The 19,338-nt window shown below is 45.2% G+C and overlaps 1 protein-coding gene and 1 long non-coding RNA gene across 2 annotated transcripts in view; one reads left to right on the plus strand and one right to left on the minus strand.

Moving 5' to 3' along the window:
- The window catches only part of LOC135239934 (LIM/homeobox protein LMX-1.2-like), a 69,482-nt gene that overhangs the window by 25,407 nt on the left and 24,737 nt on the right, over positions 1 to 19,338 (minus strand). The gene's annotated exons all lie outside the window — the stretch shown is intronic.
- On the plus strand, positions 3,309 to 5,439 carry LOC135240075 (uncharacterized). The gene is made up of 3 exons (XR_010325578.1): positions 3,309 to 3,954; positions 4,431 to 4,538; positions 5,212 to 5,439. It is a non-coding gene; the product is annotated as an uncharacterized LOC135240075 (long non-coding RNA).

Below are 19,338 nucleotides of genomic sequence, written 5' to 3' on the forward strand. Positions count from 1 at the left end.
TGGACCATTTTCAAACCTTCTCATGATTAAGGTCCAATCAGAAACACAGAGCTTTGCTCCGCTGCTCCAGCGAAACCCCCGTGGCACCTGCCTGTTGGCAGCTGTGCCCTTTTCTTGCCGCGGGTCCGGTTCTATTCACCTGTCTCTGGCGCTTCATCTGAAGACCCGTTCGTCAACTGATATTATTCTCTGCACGCGACCAAAAGCAGCAGCAACAAGAAAAATATAACTATGAAGGAAACTAAAAAACTGACATTTTTATGGATCTAATTGCAGTCTTCCAGGTGTTAACTTTTGCCCCAATAAATCTGCCAGCAACAATGACTGACACCTCTTATTCCATCTCCCTCTCTCCCTCTGTAGAGGCACTAACCAAAAACTACAATATATCAGAATGTACTGAAAACATATCTTTTGTTACCGCCATATATTCAAATGTATTATGTATAATTTTACATGCCGGTGTATCTCCATTGTGTAAGGGTGCAGCTGGTGGTTTAAATGGCACCGCGGTGGGTCCGCTGGCTGAAACCGGCAGTGGCAGAGCCCCATTTGTACAGTGCAAGTGCGCTCCCGGGTCCCCAGACCATCGACAAAAGCGCGGCCATAAATCTACGCTCTCTCTGCACAGCGCGCAAACGCTCGCAGCGTCACACGCGTGCTTCTGCGCTCTCCTGCTCCATAATGAGGTGAGCGCTCCTCCTGAAAAGGGCTCCTGTCGTCAGGCCATTCAGCGAAAAACAGAGTAAAAAAAAAAAAACACAAAACAAAAAGGATGTCTCCATTCATCAGTCAGTTTTACGGGCCTTTAAAGTGCGAGCCCTGCTCATTGTCCACTCTGGACCCTGTCCTCATCTCTCTCCCCCTCAGCAGCTGTTTGGATAATGCACACGCAGCTTTTATTCAGCAGAGTGACGAATGGGAGCGAGAGGAGAGCTCGCTTTCAGCCTTAGAGACACACAAGCGCACATACACACACACACACACACACACACACATACACACACACATACACACACACACATACGTACACAAACCCAAGGACAAACAAATGAACATCTGCACATACAACAATGCACACGCACATTGAGACACAGAAATACAAACACAAACGCAATAAAAACAAACTCACACTCACACACACACACAGGCGCACGCACCTACACACACATACACACAAGTGGAATACTGCTGGAGGCAGGTTATGATATGATATATTTGTGGTTATGCTTATGTGCTAAAGTTTAAAGGAGCATTTGCCTGGTCTCTTCCAGGGTCAAAAGAGGTCAGCATGACTTCTAAATATTCCTGATAGTTCTCTCACATTTACTCTGTGTGCTAATTAGCTTACATTTGTGACCCCTTATGGAAAAAACATGTGTTCAAAAAACACGTGAACACCCAACATGCGAAGAGCACACATGGGAACGATAAAAAATACTCCCACTTTAAATGAGCGGTAAAAGGTAACCTGTGCTATTTCAAGTCACGTGTTTTGTTTTCACATGTGAAAATACTAGTTCACATTTGAAAAAGTCAGTCACGTGAAAATGTGTAATGTGATTTCACATCACGTTTTGTTTCCGCATGTGCAAATTTTAATTCACATGTGAACAAAGCCAATTACACATAAAAATGCCCAGTTCACACGTGACATTCGCTTTTCGTTAAATTCACATGTGAAAAGGCAAATTTCATGTGAATTTTGCATAAGGGACAGCAGTGGGGACAGTACAGTAGCAAACACAGAGAGGGTCAAGGTTGCACACACAGGGTCAGGGTTCAAATCTGCTCTGGTTATGGGCTTGAGCCTGGTTACTTAGTCTACAGTACGATGCTGCAGTAAATCTCACTCTGTCTGAAACAGACAATGTGAAGCTGTGCGAATCACTGAGGAAATAACCATCAGCTTCACTGTTTGAATATGGTTGTAAATGTGTATGTGCGTGCGTGTATGTGTGTGATTGATATATGCGTGTGTGGGTGGAAGCGTGAGGGTTTGTGTCCAGGTGTGTGTGTGTGCACGTGAGTGGGGGCAGATAATTGACCCCCCATGGAAGTGAAGTGTCAAGGGGGGGGGGGGGGGGGGTGTTGAGGCGCACACGTCCTGAAGTGACCCACCCTCCCCTGGGGGGTCTCCAACTGTGGCCTAATGCCAAGGCTGGAGGAGAAACCCCCCCCTCCTCTCCGCATGACTAGCAGGTGCTTGTCATGGTGGTGTCTGCTTCCTGGACTGGTGTCACTGGCCTCATAATGTCCGCTTTCAAATTCTGCCCATAGCCCTAGGCTGTCCTTTAGCATGAACACCAGCCCCCCCCACCCCAAACACACACACACACACGCAGACACACACACACAGACACACGCAGGCAGACACACACACACACACAAACACACACACGCAGACACGCACACACACACACAGACACACGCAGACACACACACACGCAGACACACGCACACACAGACACACACACACGCAGACACACACACACGCACACACGCACACAGACACACACACACACACACAGCACTGTCATCACCTCCGCTCAGCGTGGAGAAAGCCCATTACTTCAGCTCAATTAACTGTGAGTGAGCTCATGAGTGATGTCCCGCCCCCGTCCCTGTCTGTCACACACGCTCCTCTCTCCTCCTCTCTGGCGAGTGTGGAACAGAACGCGCGAACACAAGGCCTTTCTGCAACATAACAGTCACTGGAGCTATGCAGTCAAGGCCATTCTACAGAAACCAAAACAGCCAAATCACAAACTTACCCCAATACATCCGTCACTCAGGGCAACAGCGTTTTGGCCATTCTAACGACGCCAATCTAATGTTCAAGACAAAGTGAAAGACAAGCGCCACAAACTTCTAAGCTGGCCTTAGTCACACCAGGAGATTAGCAGCAGCTTTTGACTGACGGTGTAATTATCATTCTGTTCTCATTCTATAAGTCCGTTCCTCCCATTCTCAAGGCTAAACTGTTAAAAATGGGTAACGTAACTCTGATCTTTTGTGAAACAAATTCCACATTTTACAAAAACAGTAAAAAATATAAACCTATTAATTGGTAAAAGTGCAGCTTGATTTTTTTCCTCTTTTTATTTTTTCTCTTTCAATAACTGGGACGTTTTAGGGCTTTAGCCACCCCCCAATAGATTTGAAACTATATTTAAATATTTATATTTACGATTCTATAGTTCTATACACCATAAAGAAAATACGGCAAGATTTAATGGACCATATTCCAAACGTTACGTGGCACAGCCCGTGTTTCTTAACACCCGCACTTCGGTTGGGGCCCTGGTCGGCTTCGTACGTTTGGAACAATAGCCGCTTTCCACAAGCAGCTGCAGTTGGGGAGGCAACACGCACGTGCAATTGAATGCGCGCGGCCCACACAACCGCAGGAAGAAAGCGAAAACAGTGTAAAACACTTTCTTTGATACTCGAAAATACATACCGTGACCTGCCAGGTCAGAAATGTGTTCACTTGTTTGTTTGTTTTTTTGTGTTTTTGTGGGAAGGGGGCTTGGGTTTCTTCCTGAAAAGCTAGCGACTATTTCAACCTGCACGTTTAAACTGCATAAGCATAGCAGTTGGAGAAATAACAAAAACAAACGTTTAGGAAATAAATTTCACCGTCCTAAATGAGATTTTTTTAACCACTTTGCTCTGGAATGCAGATACCTTTTTCATGTCTCTGAAAACTGAACATTCCTTTAAAAGTATTTTATTTCCGAAAGCCCCTTGTAATAGCCTAGCCTAGCCTACGGTGTATTTCAATTACATTGGATTATCTGCCACCTTTACCCGGTGGTCCTTTGCACTGTCAGTCTGTACTCGGTAATGATGTTACCAATAAAGTAATTCACCCTGCCTGGAAAGAGGACGCCGCAGCAGCGCAAACGATAAAAGCAGCCGCACACGGCGCCTGGCTCAACGACTTTAGTGGTAAGTGGCTATGACAGTGCAATAATGGAGCATGCAAACGCTGGACCGTAAATTGGTTAGTTAAGGCGTGATGGACGAGGCGAAGACTAACCTTGTTTCCGAAAGTGCCTCTTGATTTCTGATAATGAATTTGATTTCATTATACCTTCCCCTTATCTAATTAAGACCGTGAGAAATCTGACCCGCAGTGGGCTATACGATCAGGTCTTTGGAAAATATCATCATTATTTTTTCTACAGACATAAAAATGACGCCTTTGCTTTCTTTTAGAAAACCAATCATTTTCATGGAAAGTGCGCGCGTGTCGATAGAGAAACCTTATTTTTAACGCATTTAAAATATTAGGCCTACAGCAAATCGGACTGGCTTATACTAAATGAAATATGATTTGTGATTTGTTAATGAAAACAGAAGTATTTTGGTCTAAACTACCATTTTCTCTCAGGATGACTACCTCTTGGTATTCCTCTCCCCAGCCTACCCAACAGCAGAAAGAAGAAACGTCCCGTAAATGGAGAAATGCGTTTCAGGACTACAAGTCCAATGCTAAAACGGCATCTTCAGTGCGAGACGGTTATGTACAGGTAAAATCACACTTATGGCTAACAAATACAAATGAAATGTAGCAATGCAAGTGAACCATAACAGACAGTGGCACATTTACCTTTCCCTCAAACGTACATCCATTCATTTCATGACAGGGAATACAGTTTAGTGTATCAGTTATGGGGCTTGCCGTGGAAAATAAATGTGTAACTAGCTGTGTAAAAGCATAGCGTATATATAAAAGTATTGCCATTGTGGAAAAGAGCATCTGCTAAAAATCAACATATTAATGTACATTTGGCAGATACTCTCCTGGGCGACTTTCACATTAGTTGGGTAGGCCTACATTGTAAATGGTAAATGGACTGCATTTATATAGCGCTTTTATCCAAAGCGCTTTACAATTGATGCCTCTCAATCACCAGAGCAGTTAGGGGTTAGGTGTCTTGCTCAGGGACACTTCGCCACGCCCAGGGTGGGGATCGAACCGGCAACCCTCCGACTGCCAGACAACCTCTCTTACCTCCTGAGCTACATTGTAACAAGGTTTAAGGGACTTAAGTATAGAGTCAGAAGTTGTCAATAGGAAAATACAAATCCAAAGTGCTATTATATAACACAATAGGATCATATACACCACACACAGTTACCATAGTACCATTATGAATACTAATAATAATACATTAAATTCATAATACTTTTCTATTTCAGGCAGGGACTCAGGTGAGGGAGGACAAACTAAACCAAGAGAGACAAAAAAAGAGAGACATCAAAATGCCACCACCTTCCCAAGGTTTTGTCTACAGGTGGAGAGTGTTTGTTTGACAATTTACAAACATGTACATCCAAGGTAACTGGCAATTGCATTAAAAAGGACTGAGGATAACACAATAAAGTAAAAGACTTTTTCCATTTCCATTGAGGTACTTTTACTGGAAAGATGACGAGGCACGCTCAGCATTACAATTAATTTTACGAAACACATTTTCCATTAATATGAAACTGCAAAAATGAACACAATTTAAATAACATTCTGAAATATGACTGCAAATGTTAACTTTTTTGCTCATTTGTCCCCCATCAACTCAGTCCCACCTTTACTATAATATGCTTTAACAACACCACCACAAAGGAGAAGAACAAATAATAATAATAATAATAATACAAATAATACAGTCTTATGTGTGTCTTCTAACTAAGAGTGTGTCTTCTAAATGAGTGCCATGTAATATCAATGAATAAAAGACCATCTCCACTTCAGGTTTAGCAGAAACATGCTGGTTATCAAACAGGGTGCATTTCAGGCATCTGGTCGTGCGCCAGAAGCACTGACTTCAGACTGGAGCCCAGAGCCAACATGCCCCCTCAGAGCCTGCGCCACCACAGTAGCAGAGTTAAAAAAAGGCTGCGCTCTTTACAGATGTCTCTGTGTAAGTGCCTGTGCATGCAGTCGCATTGGAAACACATGGCACAGGCGAGCCAAGTCTGCGCACAAAAAAATTTCATGGGGAGGCATGAGTAACATTCACGTGAGCTTTTCTGAAGAATTCCTCGTGTGAGGCAAAGCACACTGTGTATGTATTTTTGTGTATCTGTACATGTGTGTGCATTCTGTCAATAAGCAGGTGATTCTTTCACGAAACACTCTGACAGGCTTTGGGGCATTTTTACTGGTTAATTTGTGCCCCCCCCCCCCCCCCCAAGTCTATCAGAAGTCACCAGACCCCACATTGTCCAATGCCTCTTAAAGTCAGTCTCTTGCTAATTAGGAGACTATTTCTGACCAATGAATTAATGTGTTTATTATTATTATTATTATTATTATTATTATTATTCACTTTTTACACTATTTCATGGGTGAGGATGCCAGGAGACAGACAGGAAGTGAGGAATGCAGAGGAAGATGAGAATGAGGAAGGAGAATGTGGAAACGGGCGCAGTGTGTGGGCATTAAAGCGAGGGCCAGCCAGGCCAGAGAACTGCGGCAGCAGTGAGAGGCTAATTAGATGCTCAGATTGTTTCCTCGGTTGATTGATGGAGGAGAGGCGGGGAGGAGGGCCCCTGGCTGGGTCCTGTCACCAGCTAATCGGCCCCGCGTGTGGCCGGTGGCTCTCCAAGGGAACCCGCGTACCCGGTGCTCCGGGCGCTATGATCCGCCTCGCCTCTCGCCCCCCCCCCTCCCCCCCACAGCCCAGAGTCTCAGCTCCACCTCCACAGACACCCCCCATTTCTCTTACAATCTTCACTTAAGGAGGAATAAAAAAACAACAACAAACAGCCAGCAGCAACAGCAGCCCTACAAAGTCCGCAGACCTGATAAGAGCCAGAGGTGCGTGTCAACCTCGCGTTAATCGACCAAGTACGTCAGAACTGTACAATAAAAAAACAACAACACAAGAAAAACCCTGCTGTGAACGCGTGGCAGTTTACAAACGGACCAAGAGACAGCCTCCTCCAATAATGACAGCTTAGGCTTAGGCTCTCTCTCTCTCTCTCTCTCGCTCACTCCCTCCATCTCTCGTCTTCTCTCTCAGTTCTGAGGTATTTACTTCTGGCCTGGTTTGATTAGCTCTGGGCTGCTCTAGCATTAGCGCCCCTGCTCTCCCCACCTGATCTCCTGCTTCTCGGCTGAGTCTACGCCCGTCTGTGTAGCAGCCCTGTGTGGCCCACAGGGTCAAAAGGTACCCAGGGTGATGCTAACAGACACAACCTAAACCCAGGCAAAGCACTTAGCTGGATTTACGTCACTTATAAACTAGCCTCCTGATGATCTCTGGTGTGACATTCACTTAATGTGGCCCTCAGAGACTTTTCCCAGAATTTCTTTGACTTTCTTCGAGACAAAAAACGGATATTTATTCTTGTTAGAACAGAACCTCAAATGAAAATGAGTAATTGCAATAGAAACAGTATTACACACGTGCATGAGTGTTTCTCTCAGAGAGATTTACTCAATGGAGTATATAGGCTAGATAAAATGAGCATATGCAGTAAAATAGAGTTCAATATTAACATTATTATCAATATCAAAATGAATTGAACTCTAACAGAGATTGTTTGAGTCAAAGAGAAATAAAATTTACTCAGATAAAACACTCTATTAGAGTTGATTCTGGAATCCTGGAGCCAAGAAGCAGTTACGCACTAACCACTGTGGGGCTGTGATTGGGCTCCGTAAATGTTAAATTATGACGGCAGGTTAGCCACTGACATTAGATTTGTGAAAAAACCCTAGGTGTCATTCAGTAAGATGCATTTGTAACTGGCAGTCAGTTTCCTTTTTTAACCATTAAAAAATGTCCTAGCATAATCCAAAAGCACTCCTTGTTTTTCTAACAGCCCTCAGTGGACTATAAACGACTGTGTTAATAACTGCGCTCAAAACCACAGACACCAGACCACACTTCAGCTTTACGCAATGAACACAAACTTCGCTGGTGCAAGCACCGTGAAACTCCCATGATATTTGCACACCGAGAGCTCATAAAAAGGAGGAAACACTAGTCGCTTTGGGGTGTGTACGCTGTCACATTAACCACCCGCTACCAACTTCAAAAATATGCATGAGCACACGAAGAGTCGGATATGCGTTTAGATCAAGTTGCCTCAATGATTTATTAAAATATTCCATACCAAATGTTAATCCGCGTGATGCGGCAATGTGTGAGAAACACACCACCTTCTGAGGTATTAATCGCTAAATATTTTGGGGCTAAAACGGAAAGTAGAATTAATGACGTTGTTTGCGATAAATTCCCAAAGAGTCACTTAATAGAATATGTATTTCAAAATGCGCTAAGTGAGATTATTATCACCCCAAAGTGAGCAGGAATGAACAAACAGGCAAGTTATTGTGAGCCGCAATGTGACATCTTTTTTTATTACGTACGGAACGTAATTTAAATAGCCTACTGCAAAGCTTATTTGTGATAGTATGTGTTCTATTATCACATACAAACATGCACATACGTCTGTGAATATGCAACCTCATGTGAAGACATGTTTTGTCGTTAAAACAAGAATACGAATGTTTTACATTTAACCTGTCTCTTAATAGCTGGGGCTATAGCCTAAATCAGCAAGAAAAACGATTCCGCGAGAGATTCTATTTGAACGGTATTCTGATGGAAATATAAACAGTAAATCTTATAAAATATAAATCTTATAAATCTGTAATTTTATAAAATTCGACATTTTGCATAGTACGAGCTGTAAATATGTTACGTGGTCCATTTCTTTAAGCTCAAGTAAATCGGAAAAACTAGGCTACTGCCCAGTTGTATCCATCTAAAAAAGGTCTGAAGTAATATCCATCTATAAAGTCATTCCGATGCGGTTATTTCCATAATGAACAAAGACATTACAGATGAATAAAGATAAGGCTTTTCCGCTGAGCATCTTAAATGTAAAACCATTCGGGTTGGGGTTTCGGATGATTAGTGCTTCAGATGGAAGTTTGTTTTTCAGAGCCGCGTTTGGTAAAGGCCCCGCGGTTAACCAAAGGACTGCTGGCGCATAAATAAGCCCATATTGAGGGGACTGTGCCAAAACGGGTACAAAGTGGCAGCCTGCTGTTTGCCCCAGTTCGTCTCCGAGAGCTTCGTGAGAGCTCTGCGCGCGCCTGTAATCACGTGATCCCAAGTCGTCGAGTTCAGTCTGGCAAGGCGGTCGCGATTTGCACAGCGACTTCTTTCAGTTGCGGCCATAGGTTGTGGATCTGACATTCACCCCCCAACGCGCGGCTTCCCGAGCGGAGACGGTGTCACTCACTGAAAACCGGAGATTTAAGGCCTGTGATAACTCCGGGAGATGGCGCAATGCCTCATTTATGTTTCATGCACGTGGCCTGAGCATACCAGAAAATGGCAACCCACCGCGGAACAGCAGGTGGCACACCTTATAAAAAAAAATAACAAACCCTCTGTAAATCAAACACATGCCATAGGGAAACGCGCCCTTTCATTACATCTTTCCTCCTTCCTCTCGCTTGTTCGCTGCATCCACAGAAAGGGTTTGGACGCAATTAGCCAGGCCTGCGGCAGACAGACAGACTGGGATCGGCCGACGGGTGGACAAGCAGGAATGAAATGCTGGCCCTCTCACTTTAGCTGCTCATGTGCACAGGTTAGATTCAGCTAATTTCATTCCCACAGATGCTGATAGGGAGAGAGGGAGACAGAGAAAGAGGGAGGGGGTGTGTGGGGGGCGGGGGGGGTGAGGCAGCGTGAGCGATTATGAATCAGGGGCGACGTTAACCTTCTGGGGGAGTTAATTTGAAGTGCGCTGGAAATCTGGGGATTGTAAAGGTTTTATTTCCCCCGGGGTTCCCCCAGCTACACGGCCGCCCCGTGAGGAGAATGAAGAGATCACAGAGCGGGGGCGAGGGGGGGGCGAGAGGGGGCGGGGGGCGAGGGGGCAGGCGAGAGGGGGGTGGGGGTGTCTGTTAGCGGCCGACCCCGACCCTGCCGCACCGGCGGTCCCACCTGGTACCAGCGAGACTAATCCGCTAAACAAATCAATGCAGCTCTGCTGCCCTTTCCTCAAACGCCTTTCAGCAGCCCCCAGCATGTCAGACCTCCCCAACACACACACAAATGTGTACACACACACACACACACACACACGCACGCACGCACACTCACACACACAAACATACACACGCATGCACGCACACACTCTCTCTCTCTCTCACACACACGCACACATACATTCATACACACACACGCACATGTTCACACATGCACAAACTCTCTTAAATGTAGATAAATGGCAAATGTACGTCACAGTGACTGTAATAAAACAGTGGTCAATCAATATCTATAGCACCACACTAAATATACCCTTTTTTAAACATAAAAAGCTCTGTGATTTTAAGATTATACACAGGTTGCTATATCACTTTTACAGATCAAGAACAGGTAATCAGTGTATTCTCTCCATTTGCTTCAGAGTAGTCCAATATACCCTTGCTAAACAATGACAACAGAATAGGAATTCATTGGGTGCATTTGGAAAAGGCGCCCTTGGAGTTAATATCTTTGGATATCTCGATCCTTTCCAAAGCTGCATGGGAAAAGCATGGAATGGTCTCTGCCTTAAACGTTCCCAAGAATAATTCCAAACTGCTTGAATCTGAACCACTTAAAGTGCATACAGACAGTTCAGGAAAAAAAACACACAGCATAATGCAGCTACTGTTTTCTAACCCACTGCAGTCATCAAAAATGCAAGCCAAGTGTAATTGCCGTCAGTGTCAGTTTGCCTGTGTTTAATCTAAGCGAGGAAAAAAGACAGAAAACAGCAAGTTACGTTCTGAAGGAGAAAAGAGCACGCGTGTGTCTCCACACGCAACGCTGCGTATAATCTAGTGCTAATGACACACACTCAGAATTTCAGGCTTAAATCTTTACCCAGGGCTTTGATCAAGTCAGTCCTCACTCAGTAATTTTCATCATGCTGCGTTTCCAAGTTCTGCTATGCCGGAGAAAACAATGCTATGCATGTATTTAAGTGTGCGTGTTTGCTCCTTATGTGAGACGTGGGCGTCTGTAGGCATGTCTGTGTATGTGAGCGTGTGGCTGTATCTGTGTGTATAAGCATGTGTGTGTGTGTGCGTGTGTGTGTGTGTGTGTGTGTGTGTAAATGTGTGTGTGTATTGCCGGGGGTATAGTGTGTATGTGTATACATAAACACACAGGGTATTGTATGTGTATATAATAGAGAGGTTAGTGTGTGTGTAAATATGTGCATGCAGTAGTGTGTGTGCACATATAAACACAGACATAGGCAGGGTATAGGTGTGTATGTGCGTATACAAACACAGACACAGGCAGGGTATAGGTGTGTATGTGCGTATACAAACACAGACACAGGCAGGGTATAGGTGTGTATGTGCGTATATAAACACACACACAGGCAGGGTATCTGTGTGCATGTGTAATTGTGCGTGTGCGTTAGGGAGTGTGTATGGGCGTATATAAACACACACACAGGCAGGGTTAGATAAATCACAGCGTGTGCAGGGGTGGCGCTCTGCAGTGCTGGGCCCTGTTCGGGGGCGCTGGAGTTTCCTGGTTTGGGAGAACGGGCCCCCGTCCCTCTCTCCGGGACAGTCTCCAGCCCCGGGACGGGGCGAGGGGATCTGAGAGTGGCAGAGGGGGCCCCGCTGTGAGGTTCTGGCGGCGGCCCGCTCCACGGCGGCCTGCCGCAGCGTGGGGCCCCCGCGGCCCCCACATCTGTTTCCAGTCCGGCCCCCAGCAGGGCCACCGCTGCTGAGGGGGAGTTACAGCCCTGTATTTCTCTCTCCCTCTCTTTCACTCTCCCTTTCTCTAACCCTCTCTCTCTCCCCCCCTCGGTACTGAATTCACATCTCGCTCTCTTTCTCTCTCTCAGTTAAATTCAAATTCAAATGTAGCTTTTATTGGCATAACAAATAAAACTGTCCAAAGCATAGTAAACACAATCAATACTGCTAGTTTAAACAAATTTAAACTGTAGTTTTTTTACTACTTGTCAGTTTTGCATCTCAAAACAGAGAGATAGAAAGACGTTGGCATTCACTATCGCTCAGTTAACTAGTCTTTATTCAGCTAATGGTTTTGTCCTTTACAGTAAGATAAGCATTAGCATAGACTCTTATCCAGAGTGACCTACAGAAAGTGTATTCAACCAAGGTGGGGAAGGCACCAACTAATACCGTAACTCATATTAAAAACAGTTGCTGGCAGCAACTACAATTCCCAAACATGTACACACAGTTTAACTATGTAACGGTTGTTGTCTATAAAGCACCTTAAATTAAGAAAATTTTAAATGAAGGAGTGATCATACGACACTGCCTCCCCCTAGCACTACCACCCCAACCTTCACACTCTGCCTCCCCCTCTTTGATCTTCAACTGTAAAAGCCAGTTGCCATGGAAATACCATGGGAGACAGATTTCCTTTATTTCTGCATTTCTGTGCTTCTAAAACTTCACAGCAGAAACCCAGATGGACAGAAAGAGCAGAGGAGCAGGAGGTGAGGTAACAGAAGGAACAGGAGCATGAGGTGAGGTAACAGAAGGAGTGGGAGCAGGAGGTGAGGTTGCAGAAGAAGCAGGAGCAGGAGGTGAGGTAACAGAAGGAGTGGGAGCAGGAGGTAAGGTAACAGAGGGAGCAGAGGAGCAGGAAGTGAGGCAACAAAAGGAGCAGGAAGTGAGGTAACAGAAGGAGCAGAAAAACAGCAGTTGGATGTGATATAATGCTGAATTACTAGGGGAGACTTTGTGGGCCATCAGAACTGAAATTATGCACAAGCTTAAAATGAATCCTTATCAAAATGAGTTGCTATCATAAGAGTGCTTTTTAAATCTAAGCAATACATTACACACCTGAAATAACTTTTTAAATACATGAGCCACACGCTAGCGTGACAACCCTGGGAGGGAGATGCTGCAGCTACAGGAAACACCATTGGCTGCCACATGGAGAGAGAGCGCACCCACACACAAAAATGAAATGGTGCCAGGCGAAAACAATAAATTAAAACAAGAAACTAAAGTAAGAAAGACAAAAGAATGTAAAACGGAGCGACCACTTTTCAGTGTGCCGCTCGTAGCTGGTCCGCTTTCCACCAAACCAGCTCCTCCTACTGTTCAGTGGCAGTTTACATTCTCCGTCATGCTCTAAGAAACAAAACTGAAATGAAACTAAACAAAACTCAAATAAAGTAATTAATACAGTAAGGTAATGGAACATCAAGGTGTGGATAAATTAGACGCAACTTGAGGCTTTTTCGACTTTATTCACTTGTCATTTTGATTGTTTAAAGGAGTACCATGGTGGTTGAACGTGACACTTCCCAGTTGTCTTCAGACAACAACAAAACAAATGTGCATAATTTTTTTATTCTTCAGTCATTTCAATGTACTTTAAAACGTATTTTTCTAAGCCTAAATTTCCCACTATAAAAATTCACCCGAACCGTCTGGGCGTGGTAATGAGAACTGTCAGTTAGCTATGATTGACAGACCGTGCCCCGTTACCATAGCTACCCCTATGATACGCTCTCTTTGGGAGACCTTTCACAAGCTAGCCAGCTTAGTAGTATATCAAGTATCGATAGATAGCTAAGGTAAGGACGTTGACTTATATCCAATTATAATTTTTGCTATCTAGCTAGCCAAGTTAAGATAAAAGCACAACTATAACGTCCTCATAAAAGCAAACTAGCAAGCTAACGTTATCGATAACATTGCCTTATGAAAGCAAACCTCCTAGCTAGCTAACGTTAGCTAGCTAGCTAAATGAATATAACCAGAAATAATCTAAAGGCACTCTAATTTAAGTGAACCTAAAGTTAGTCAAATATTTGCATTGTCTGAACAGCAGGACGGTGTGTCCTGTCAAATTTCTTTACGGGGCGTGAAAATGGGAGTGGTTACTGTATTCGTGACGTAGAAAAATGACAATTTTCCCAACCGGTTGAAAATAGGACAATGAATTTAAAACGTATATTTCTCCAAAAATACAGAACGGACATATTTAATACTTTGCTCGTTGTGTTTCTTCAATGCCTCTTGTGCAAATAGCACATAAAACCGAGAAAGTGTGAAAATCACCATGGTACTCCTTTAATGTGTTTTATTTCGTGTATAAACATGTCATGCTAATGGACTATTAATCTCAGTAATTTTGGATTTTTATTTAACTTTCGTTTTCATCTTAAAACAGACTCTACAGCAGTTTTTCCAAATTTCACAGCTGTACAGTAAATCTCAAGAGCAAGTTGGGCAAAAAGGAATGTGAGCAAACTAACTAGCTCAACAAATAATTAAACAAATAAACAAATATGAAGAAAGAAAAACACACTCCCAACAGGTGACTGTGTCATGTTTCGGGGGTGGGGGGGAGGGGGGCAGGGCTGGACCTGAAATGGGCCGATCAGAGGACCGGGCGGCTCTGGGGCCGATGAATGGGTGGTCATTGTGCGGGCCTGGGGGGTGCTGCCCCCGCGCCGGGCCGCATTAATAATGCCCCTGTCAGTGCTAAATGAGCCCAGAGGCTGGCCGCTGCAGACAGCGCAGAGGGCATCGAGTTACGCAGGGCTAATCCCCCCAGCAATGGCAGGTATGCCGCGCGGAGCGTGCCGGGGGAAAGCAGGTTAAGTAGCACTGATGGGCTGGGCTGACGGACGGACGGACGGACGGACAGGTGGAGGTGGTCCCGCTTTGACAGGCGGCCAGTTTGTGCCGGAGCTGCAGGTTGAGGGTGAAGGTGCAGGGTTCTTAGACGCTGCCATTTCCCATTTCATTCACACACACACACACACACACACTTGATCAGAGAAAAGTCCTATGTACCTTTTCCATTGAACCCTTTCCCATACAGGTAAAAGGGCAACAAATTGAGATTTATTGCCATGTGTGTGCAGTGGCTGCCTGTGTCTCTTTGCTGATCCCCAAACAATGAGCACACAGCACTCCGTCTTTAAGTGAAAGTCCTCAATTCCACCCCCTTCAGTTCAGAATGGAGGGGAGGTGGGCAGAGGGATGAGAGGACAGAGCCTTGCTTGGGCACAGATGGACAGATTTGAGCAAGAGCTCACCAAAGAGCAGGAGGGTTTACTGGGCACCGGGGCGGTTGCTCTGTGAGCCTCGTCTCCACTCGCTCAGTGAAGAAGCAGCGTCTGGGACGTCCCGTCTGCCCTGTGCAGATTAGCCAGACTGATTTCAGTGCTCCCTGTTGCTGTTCATTTAAGCAGCCCACAGGTCTTCAGGAGGGGAAGCATAGCTGGGTGGCGCTACGCTCATCCATCACTGGCAAAGCAGAGCCCTCAGCATTGACAGCACTAACACTACTACAGACAGCGCTGAGCGCTAACACTGCTACAGACAGCACTGAGCGCTAACACTGCTACAGACAGCACTGAGCACTAACACTACTACAGACAGCGCTGAGCACTAACACTGCTACAGACAGTGCTGAGCGCTAACACTGCTACAGACAGCACTGAGCACTAACACTGCTACAGACAGCGCTGAGCGCTAACACTGCTACAGACAGCGCTGAGCACTAACACTGCTACAGAGAGTGCTGAGCGCTAACACTGCTACAGACAGCACTGAGCACTAACACTGCTACAGACAGCACTGAGCACTAACACTGCTACAGACAGCACTGACTGCTAACACTACTAGAGATAGCGCTGAGCGCTAACACTGCTACAGACAGCACTGAGCGCTAACTCTGCTACAAATAACATTGAGCGTTAGTGGCAGTGCTAACACTGCTACAACCAACAACGACACAGCTACAGACAGTACTGACACTCCTACAAGCAGTACTGAAAACACCATCACCAAACACTTTTACGGGCAGTCCTGAAAAGAACACCACTGCTACAAGAGCACCCACAGCACCATTGCTACAAACAGTACTAATGCAACTATAGACAGCACTGAGAACACAAAAAAAGACCTGAGAAACATTTATTGCAAATGAATTCTTTTCTTCATGCATACAGGTGAGTCGCCAAAATGAAAAAAGGTTCTTACTTCGAGAAATGAAATACTTGCACGTGTTCATCAGTCACACTTAAGGAAGAACACTGAATCCAAGCCAGAACACACTTGTGCTGAAAAAAGCTAGTTTCTGTCTGGCGCACACTTGGTCACAAGCTGAAGCTACTTCATTTTATTCACTGTGTGCTACAGAGACACATCTAACCAACGTGAATGTCCTTAATGAGATTCAGGATCCATTAAACGAAAATTAGGTATGAGGAAGAGGGCGCATAAAACAGAAGGCAGGAAAAAAAAGCAATATGAATTCATACAGCGACGGAGGGACGCGCCGTCTTTATTTAAAACTGAAGCCAGCTCGGCAGCCGCATTAATGACATTATGAAGAATTATGAGAGGCAATCTAATTTCCCTTTCCGCACCAACGCTATTTAAATGCCAAACAATAAACTAGCAGATTGCAAATTAGATCAGGGAGAAAATATCAAACGCGTCGCCGCGGAAGCCGGGCGTGATTGCGCCCGCACCGGGGCCCCTGGGATAGCGGACGAGCTCCCGGAGGCCGGCTCCCCGAGCTCGCCGCCCGAGCGCCAGCCGCTCAGAGGACGCTACAGGAGAACCCCACAGGCTCGCTAACGCTAAGCCCGCCGCCCTCATTAAACATGGAGGAGCTGAGGTTGTGACTAATGCTGTAGACGGGGGTTCTTTTTCAGCCGAGCCCCCTCTCTCTGCTGACAGCTGCAAGTGATGCAGCACCCAGGGGGTGGAGGTGGGGGGGGGGCGCTTCAAATATGTGGGTCCAAAAGGGACTGGCAATAAGGACTGAGGCAAGTCCTTGCAATATCAACACACCCCGCACATGCACCTTCCAACACACACACACAAGTACACAGGCATGTGCATGTGCCTTACTGCACAAACACACACATGTACATGCAGATATATTCACATGCAGTAATTCACAAGGACATGAATGATAAAATGCGCACACACACACACACACACACACACACACACACACACACGCAGTATCCATCATCAACACTTTCTCATCTTGAACTCAAACAAAGAGAGAACGCCGTGTTTACCTCCAGCACCAAATGCTTCAAAAACAATCCCTGAATATATTTTTTCTATCAACACCGGTTAAAGGAAAGTCAAGGTGAACCGTAAGAAACACTTCACATAAAGTTCAACTGAAAAACCAAATGTTGTTTATACAGCAGGCGTCTAGCACAACACTAAAAATAGCTATAAAAGTAACATCTGATTAACAGGATAGATGTACAGAAACCCCAAGGACACAGCATGCCGGTTAGACACACCAACCTGGGAAAAAACCCTCCTGCAAGTCCCTCAGTAAACAAGATTAACCAAAATATACAATAAGATTTTTTTTTAAAAATCTGAACAATGATGAAAATCTGTTTCTATTAAAAACAATCAGAGGGAATTTTACTTCTCTCTAAAGGGTTAAGGTTTTTGAAATAATGATTTGACGCAGGCCTGTTAGACACCTGTTAGGCGGGGCAGGCAGAGGGGTGACGCGGATGGAGCTCCTCAGTGACGCTGATATGGTAAACAGTTTAACCAGGGGAAAACACAGAGAAGATATTTGATACTCAACACTGGAGACTAATATAAACAGCTTTTATCGCGGTTCAAACCACATTGGAACGCAGCAATTAGGCAAAACTATTATGTCAATCATCTTCGACACGGAAGATGTGTGGACGAATCAAACCAGGAGACAAGAACAGAAAGAAAAAAATTTAACTGCATTTTCTGCACGCTTTGATGAAACAGTGTAGGTGCACTCTGGTGCTAATACTTTCTGCTTGGAGGACAGCCTGAGCTTTGAAACAATCCCCCAAATTAAGGGGAGAAGGGTTAAAAAAATCAAAGGAGAAAAACAATGGTGTAAAAAAGGCTGGGATTGGGGGGATTAAATGGTTGATTAATTTAGTAATTGGAGGAATGGACGTGTTCCAGAAATGGTCACATAAGTAGGTGAGTGAGTGAAAGAGAGAGAGAGACTGTACGGAGTCCGGTCAGAGACAGAAACCCGGAAAAGCACTCTTCAGTCACCCTCTGCAGTGGTCTTCCGTGGTCTATTAGGTCGTTTGCCATTGCTGAGCTCACCAGTGTGCTCTTGCTTCTTAACAATCAGCAAAAGAGTTGATTTTGACACACCCAAAGTCTGATAAATTTATTCTGATTTTTCCACGCCATGACGGCCTGCTTTACTGGCATTGGCATTTCTTTGGTTCTCACGTTGAGAGACAACAGCAACAGGCTCCAAATGCCACACCTAGAATCAACTCTTAGACGTTTTGTTAACTTTCCTTCGCAACTAATGATGCAACAACATACAGCCTGCCAAGAAACAGCAGCGCAGCAAATTGTCAAATTAAATGAAGTCCCCCAAAACGGAGGGACTATGTATAAAAACAGCTGCAGTTCCTACATGGTTAACCTAATATGGATGTAAAGACCCACAAATTAAAGCTGACAGTCTGCACTTTAACATTATATTCCTTGTTTCATTTCAAATCTAATGTGCTGGAGTACAGAGCCAAAAAATAACAATAATAAATTGGGTCACTGTCCAAATACGTACAAGCAGCACTCCACATATCATAACAAGTCTACAGTCCGTGGTGTGTATTGTGTGTGTGCGTGTGCAACCCGTGTGCATTTGTGTGTTTACACACGCGTGTGCGCATGCGCTGAGGGGGTCACGGCTGTCATCCATGATGCATTCCCCCGCCTGGATCAGGTGGGCCCGGCGCAGTGACCGAACACCTCATATATCACGCGTGGGCAGATCAGAGCTTATCGCCACACTTACCTCACAAGTAATAAGTCCTACTTAAACCTTCCAGCCGCTCATACATAACCTGGGAGGGGGGTGGGGGGGGGGCGAGCGCCCGGGAGGAGTTTAGCGGCCTGCGGGAGCGACCGCTCACAGCGCACTGCCTGCACTGAGGAGTCCTCATCCAGAGCTACGCAGCGGGAAAAAAAAAAACACTGGGTTGTATTTCCACCCCCGCTGCTGGGTTAAAGGCATCGGGTCCGCCTGGTGGGTTATTGTCTGCCTTGTTGGGTTTTCTGACAACAAGCCAGTGGACTGGGGTGCGTCTCAAATGTGTGTAGTGTGCCATCAGTGACTGTCTTTGTACGCACAGACGCACACACACACACACACACACACACACACACACACGTGAAATACTTGCATGCAGCCACAATGCTGACTGAAGATTGCATAGAGTCTCAACACAAAAGCACAGCCCAGTCACCAAACACAGCATTAAAGCCAGAAAACTAATATT

This window comes from Anguilla rostrata, chromosome 14 (genome assembly GCF_018555375.3).
Source record: "Anguilla rostrata isolate EN2019 chromosome 14, ASM1855537v3, whole genome shotgun sequence".
In the NCBI taxonomy this organism is placed as follows: domain Eukaryota; kingdom Metazoa; phylum Chordata; class Actinopteri; order Anguilliformes; family Anguillidae; genus Anguilla; species Anguilla rostrata.